Source organism: Nannobrachium achirus (assembly GCF_963921795.1).
Source record: "Nannobrachium achirus genome assembly, chromosome: 1".
Taxonomy (NCBI): domain Eukaryota; kingdom Metazoa; phylum Chordata; class Actinopteri; order Myctophiformes; family Myctophidae; genus Nannobrachium; species Nannobrachium achirus.
In genome coordinates, this window is record NC_137810.1 from 45,896,390 (window position 1) to 45,903,695 (window position 7,306).

Sequence of the window (7,306 nt, forward strand, 5' to 3'; positions counted from 1 at the left end):
ATAGGTTATTTTGTCCTTTTTATTCAATGTTTGTTGTGCAGACACTTTGTAATCCGATGTCGTCTTACTTGTTTATTTCGGTTTTGGTCTTGAATAGATCGATTAATCAGCTTTTCAAACTATCACCGATGTTACCTCTCTTGACTTTTGCCTGTTATAGATTGTTACAAGAAAGAAACGCCTTTTATCTCTCTGTGTGTCTCCCACACAAAGCAGCTCTCTTCCTACAGAAGCTATAGGAAGTAACCATGCATTGCAGTAGGTTTATGTTCTGTTCTCTATACGTGTCAAGGCTAGACTAGGCTCTCTACAATACATATTCTACATGTTCGGAGACTGGCCCCCACAAGGGGCAGCTGATGTGGATATACTTTAGGACACATCGTCTGTGGTGGCCAGTGGCCAGTCTGGCCACCCACCGATTAGCAACACGTTGGTACATACAGCATAAGCACCACGTGTGGCATGCTTGGCCACTCCAGTTAACCTTGATCGGAAAATGCATCTCCGAGCGACATTTAGCCATTGAGAGAGATAGACCCTGGGTTACAAATGTAACCTTCCATTATGTTCTGAGGCCTTAACATTGCATGGTTATGGTAGGAAGGAGAGTGCACCGTTTCTCCGTTTAATATGCTTTTTACTATTTTTAGACAAAGAACCTTCAGCCGAGCGTTAATGGCCATCATTCTACACAGGGAAATCAAGCAACCGGTTTGGTCAGCCAATCATCACTTGGAGGCCCTGATCTGATCTAAACACCCGGTTAAGCGGGTGATGTATGCAGGAGGTACCGTAGAGATAAGAGCCATCATTTCCTGACCTGGCTCCGCTCACCTTGTGACCTGCTGGATTAAAGATCTTCTCACTCAACTTTTAAGTAGTACCAATAACCTCTGGTCACCATTCTCTAGACTTGGGTCTTGGCTTGTTTATTATATCCCGGAGAAAATTGTGTCATTTGAAATGACATGTGGAGAGACAGTCTTAACCTCTTAAACCGTTATATATTTTGTAGTACCTATTATCGCCTATCATCACATGCCCAGAATAGGGACGCCAGGGTTCATGTGGTTATAGAGATATGGTCCAGCCGTGTGGTTGGACGTCCAACAGGAAATCAATCAAATCACAGACAGGGGCGTCCTACAATAAGGATGTCAGCTATGCAATTACGGCAGTCTTGTGCCGGGACTGACTCCTGTAATTCAGTTTGTTTGGAACAGTGACAAATGTCCCCCCATGCACCGAATCTAGGCTACGCTACTACTGTATAATATGTGTGAATACAGTGTGGTGGAGTCAGGCAGAAGCAGTTAGACAAACCGCATGAATAAAACAGCTTGTGCCTTTGGGCTATACGTCTCCTCTGCCCTGGGGATGTGAAGTGAATGTCGTATGTATTCTGATGTAAATGACAGTATCTATCTATATTGGGCACTGTAATCTATTTACATTTGGGGCAGCAACCACCTTTCTGTTTTTCTACTTTTTTCTCCATGCAATCAGAGGCTACTGTTGTAGAGTATGCAGAATGGTGGGGTGTTTTTTTTATGTTTTTCTTAATTCTTTTTTTTTTTTAGATGTTTGATGGCACATAAACCTCTAGAGATGATGAAATACTCTTCTTTTCTTCTTACTTCCTCCCTCGCTTGCATATCGTCGCTGTCGGGTAGAAGTCTTGTTTCTCCACATTTCATCTTTTTGATGTTTTTTCATAAATGGATGCCCTATTTTATACGTTGCCGTTTGATGGTGCAACTGTGCAAATCTAGTGGGGGGAAAACAATCTCCAAGCTCACAACTCACTGTGTGAGGATGCGACATGTTGTGAGTTTGCAAATCATTTCTTTTGCCTTTATTTGATAGGTATAGCCTACAGATTAAGCCGGGCACTCGCTTTTCATTTATTTTCATGAATGAAAAGTACGTTTGTGATTTTGTGACTAAATAAGAACTACTATTGGATCCAACAGAACAAAGGTTCTTTTCCCCTCCATTTCCTTAAAAGTAACGGTTTTGGACGTACAAGGTTTCCATCCGACAATGGCGATTATGTCCTAGGGCCAGTGGTGGAAAGTAACGAAGTACATGTACTTACTCTACTTGAGTATTTGATTGTTATTATAATACATACATTAACCACTTCAGTTCTATATACTGTACATTTCGGCCATTTGAAAATAGACAATGTACAAGCTCACAATGCATAGCGATGCGACTTCTGAGCTTGTAGATCTGCTATTTTCAAAAAAACTTTTACACATTTTAGACAGGACATTCTGCATATATGGGGCCCTATTTTTGTCCATGCCTTGCCCCTTATACCTAAACTATTTAGCAACGTTTTACTTTTTAAACATTTTTAAATATTTCAAATAGTTGATCTACAAGCTCACAATGTGTCGATGTAGATCGGCTATTTGAAGTATTTAAAAATGTTTTTCAAAATAGTTAACCCAAAGAAGTTCAGGTATAACGGTTAAGGCATGGGCGAAAATATAGCTCATAGTACTTTGACTTTTAATACTTTAAGTACATTTTGATGCCAATACTTTTGTACTTTTAGCCTACTCAAGTGAATTTGGGATTTCGGACTTTTACTTGTAACAGAGTACATCTGCATTGCAGTATTGATACTTTTACTTAAGTAAAACATGAGAGTACTTTTTCCACCACTGCGTAGGGCAGTCATAGTCCAGGGAAATGGCCGACAATCAAACAGAGCAAACATGCTGTGTGTGTGAGTGAGTGAGAGAGTGAGAGAGAGAGAGAGAGAGAGATGTAGATGTATTATATAGGATTATGTGGGTGGGGGGTGAGGGTGCGTCAGTGGGTAGGTGAGTGGGGGTAGGAAGGAAAACTCAATCACCGCTGATCTAAAAAGGGTCAGCATTGCTCTTCTGAATGACCCCGCGTGTGACCCCACAGTCCCCAGGGCAACATTCAAGAACCTGCTCTTTTGATGGGATCCATGTTTATTACATATCCATCGACACAAACGGCTCTCCTGAGATGTTTGCTTTTGAGCCGTAAAGGTACTGAATCGAACGCTCCCCCCATCTCTCTCTCCCTCTCTCTTTCTGCATTTTTGAAGAAACAGCAGAGTGTGAGCAGTGCTTTAAGACGGTGGTTCTCAAACGTTTGAAATTTCAAAAGATCCTCAGTTTGGTATGAACTTGTCCAACGGCCCCCCATAACTCTTGAGTGTATAAATGGAACCAAAATGTCCATTTGTAAACTCTTGTGTTACAAACCTGTAAGGCCTCATTTTGGTTTGGGGACTGCCTGGAACCCCCTCTCCTGACCCCACTTTGAGAACCACTGGTTTAAGATGTGTCGCGTGCATCAGAATCCTCACTCAGGGAAAGGTTGGGTTGTTGTTGTTTTTTCTCTACGTAACATGGAAGTGACAATCAGGGAGATGTTACAACAACATTGTATACCTCCAAAATCTCTCGGATCCCTTTTGACTGGAATGTGGCCTCGCTCTTTCTACCTCACAGATTAAAATCTTTGGGCAAAATGTATTGTCATCGCGCTTAGTAGGCTACAGAGTGCCACATACAAAGTAATATATATATATAAAAGTAAAATAATAGTCATTACAGTTTGTGGTGGTTCATTTATTAGTGTGCTCTGGGCACAAGCAGATATGATGACGAAACAGATTGTGAAGACTGCTGACAATCGGATACCGGCCAAAATGTGATTACAATCCCGTAACTGATCATTTTGATGTTTTTTTTAATTTTTATTGTGTTGTGGTAACCTCCTCCCAACAAGGGAAACAAGAGAAGTCAAGAATTGACCCAATTGAAGCTCACAAACTGTGTTCATAGCTCCCCCTGGTGGAATGTTTTGTTACACCTCACAATCATAGACTTCAGTTCAGTTTTTCCTCCCATTTATGAAGTCCTTTTACAATCCCAATCAATCCCAATGCTTTGGGATCATATACAATCTCTACAAAATGTAATCTCAGACATATATGCAATGTTTTACTTGTCCCTGTGGTGCAACACTGTTTTATCATGGTGTTGTACTTGCCATGTGAACACAACAATAACGAGATGCCTTCTGCTGTGACAATTGTTTTAATTAACCTGTATGAAGATTTATTAAATATAATATTTCTGAAAATAGCTTTCTTTTCAGGGCTATGGAATTATATTGTGTTTATATTATTATTATTGTTATTAATATTATTATTATTATAAATATTGTTATTTGTTTTTATTTTAGTTTTTTTGTTATTTCTTTTAAGGACATTGCTGTACCACTTTTTGGATATGCTGTAGCAAGCCCGGCACACAGAGACGACATTTATAACAGATCTATCAATTTAATAAGATAATAATTATAATAATGACGATGTCTAACAACAACAATAATAATGTGATCCTTTTTTTGGGGAAGCACTTGATGGACATGCCGTGTTTTTGGGGTGCGTGGGTTTCAGGTGTTTTCCGTGTATAAACTTGGAAAATTCAGAGTTTAAATAAGTCTTTTGTCTTCTACGACTTCTCAGGAAAATCGACTTCTACCTCCTACAGTTTGACAGATTTATCCAGGATAGGGCTTAAAGTTACAGTTGTATCGTGTGTACGAGGGGTTGCACACTTGTCTGCCTTTTTTAGTGTGTTACAGGTTTATTTATCATGTAGCACTTCTGCAGTTTCAGTTGGTTGGGTTATTGCACTGTAGCGCCAATCACAAGAATGAATAACAAATCATCTTTACTTACTACCGTTACTACTACTACTACTACTTCTACTACTGCTATCTTAGGACATTCAGGCACAAAAGTCTTCTATTTTTCAAGTCTGTTCAGTAAATATGTGCTTTATTCCTGTTTTTTAATTATGTTTTTATTTCAATGGATGGGATGTTTCCCAGGAACCATGGAAACAAGTGAAGTAGAGATGAGATTGTGTTCTCTTCGGTGATCAATTTCTATCAAAAAGGGGCAACAGCCATGCAGACACCATCAGGTTGGCATCAGGCTTATTATAATGTGACTATCTATTATAGTTCTACTGCATTAAAGGTTTTCTTTTTCTTTTAATTTGGATGGGATGAAGAGCTGTTCTGGCCTATTTACTCTTACGTGTTTGTGTGAATACATTTATTTTGAATCTTAACTGAATAAAAATATCACCTTTCATAAATGTCAACTGAACACTGCGTGATTGTTTTGTGTTAATGTTTTTCAATGTGAAACGAGCAAAGAGTCGTGGGACTAAAACTCTTGACTCCTGGATCACTGCCTTAAATATTGAACTATGTCATTAATATACCTTAGAGGAGTTGTGTGGAAATAGAAAAAAAGGCTCCCCCCCCCTCCCCCCCCCCCCCATCACACCGTTGTACTTTACAATACAAACCCCAAAATCAATCTTCCAGTTCTAGGCAACACAGAAGGGGGGGAACTTTTTTTCTATTTCCACACAACTCCTCTAAGTTATATGAAAATGGGTGGTCTTCCCCTTTAAGTATATGTACTCATCAAGTACTTACTTAAAGGGGAAGACCATCCATTTTCAATATTTAACTGTGTCATTAATATACCTTAGAGGAGTTGTGTGAACATAGAAAAAAAGTTCCCCCTCTTCTGTGTTGCCTAGAACTGGAAGATTGATTTGGGGGTTTGTATTGTAAAGTACAACTTGATGACATCACACATTGTACTTTACAATACAAACCCCCAAATCAATCCTCCAGTTCTAGGCAACACAGAAGGGGGTGAACTTTTTTTCTATTTCCACACAACTCCTCTAAGGTATATTAATGACATATTTCAATATTGAAAATGGGTGGTCTTCCCCTTTAAGTAACATTTTGAGCTATTCTTGCTTTTATTTCCAAATTTCAATTCTTTATACTTCTACTCCATTACAACTCAGAGGCAAATATTGTACTTTTACTCCACTACAAGTATTTTCTCAGTTACTTTATAGATTTGTAGATCAGCTATTTTCAAAAGATTTGTATACATTTGAAAACTTAACTGAAATGGAACATTATGCATAATGATTACTTTTTTTGGCACTTTAAGTATATTTTGATGCCAATAATATATATACTCTTGTACCTTTACTCGAGTAAATGTATTAACTTGTAACAAAGTATTTATACGTGGTGATATTGATTTGCTCAAGTAAAAAGTGAGAGTACTTCTAACCCCACTGTCCAGCATCAGGGTCCAGAGCTCTGCAGTGTTGTTAGCGCCACTCAGTATTGTTGGGTGCCTCTCTCCCCTCCCGGCTGTGCCTTGGGACGGCTCACACTGTGTCCTGTTTCCTCACTACCAGTACCAGGTGCCTGACACATTGCACAGCCAGCCTCATCCTTCTCTCCCATGACCTTGTCTGTGACCCGCTGGAGACCTCCACAGAGGTCCACATGTGTGGTGTGATGTGATGTGGTCCTGTATGTGGCAACTGGCAAGTGATAAAGTGCCATTCATAGCATAGCATTATTGTATAGACTCCATCCAGGGCCCTTCATACTCTGAGTATCCATGTCTGAGACTCTCAGCCCCATATAGCAGCACTGACTCCACTGTTAGACTCTTGAGGTCATCTCCCCATGTCTGATGTCCACACCGGCTCTCCTCCTCCCATGCATCCTACGGATTTATAAAAAAAAAAAAAAAAAAAAAAGTGATAACAACTAATACTGTTTTGGGACATCATTTGGACCTAAATCAAATGAAGGCTAAATTATTTATTTCAGTTTGAGAGTTCCCTGCAAAAAAGAAAGGAAAAACAAAATAGGCCTAATAGCTTAGGCTACTTTAATATTAATAGTAGTAGCAGTAGCATTAGTATCATCATAATCATCATCATCATGATTATTGTTTAGCTGGCCTGGCTTTTCACCATTTAAGCCCTATGTCAAAACTGAAAACCAGCTATTTTCACTATTTTAGAACATTTCCCGAATACATTAATAACATTATTATAATTTTAGTTTTCTTCTTCTTTTTTGTTATTATTTATGTATGTATTTATGTATTTTTAGCATCAAGTATCCAAACATACTCTACTAAAAAAAAATACAACAATAAATCAGGTTAAAGTACAGTTTAGCCTACTGAAGTAAAAAAAAAAAATGCAATTCAGCTACTGCCCCCCACTGGTCGGTTCGCAGCACTGCAGCCTCACTGACACACTTTCGGCTGCCACGTGAGTGGGTGGTCACGTTGAGTGGAGACTCGCCCCCCCGGCAGATTCAAAACCCAGTACACTTTAGCCCTGCCTTTCTGGGAGGAGACACACACACACACACACATCGATCGCGA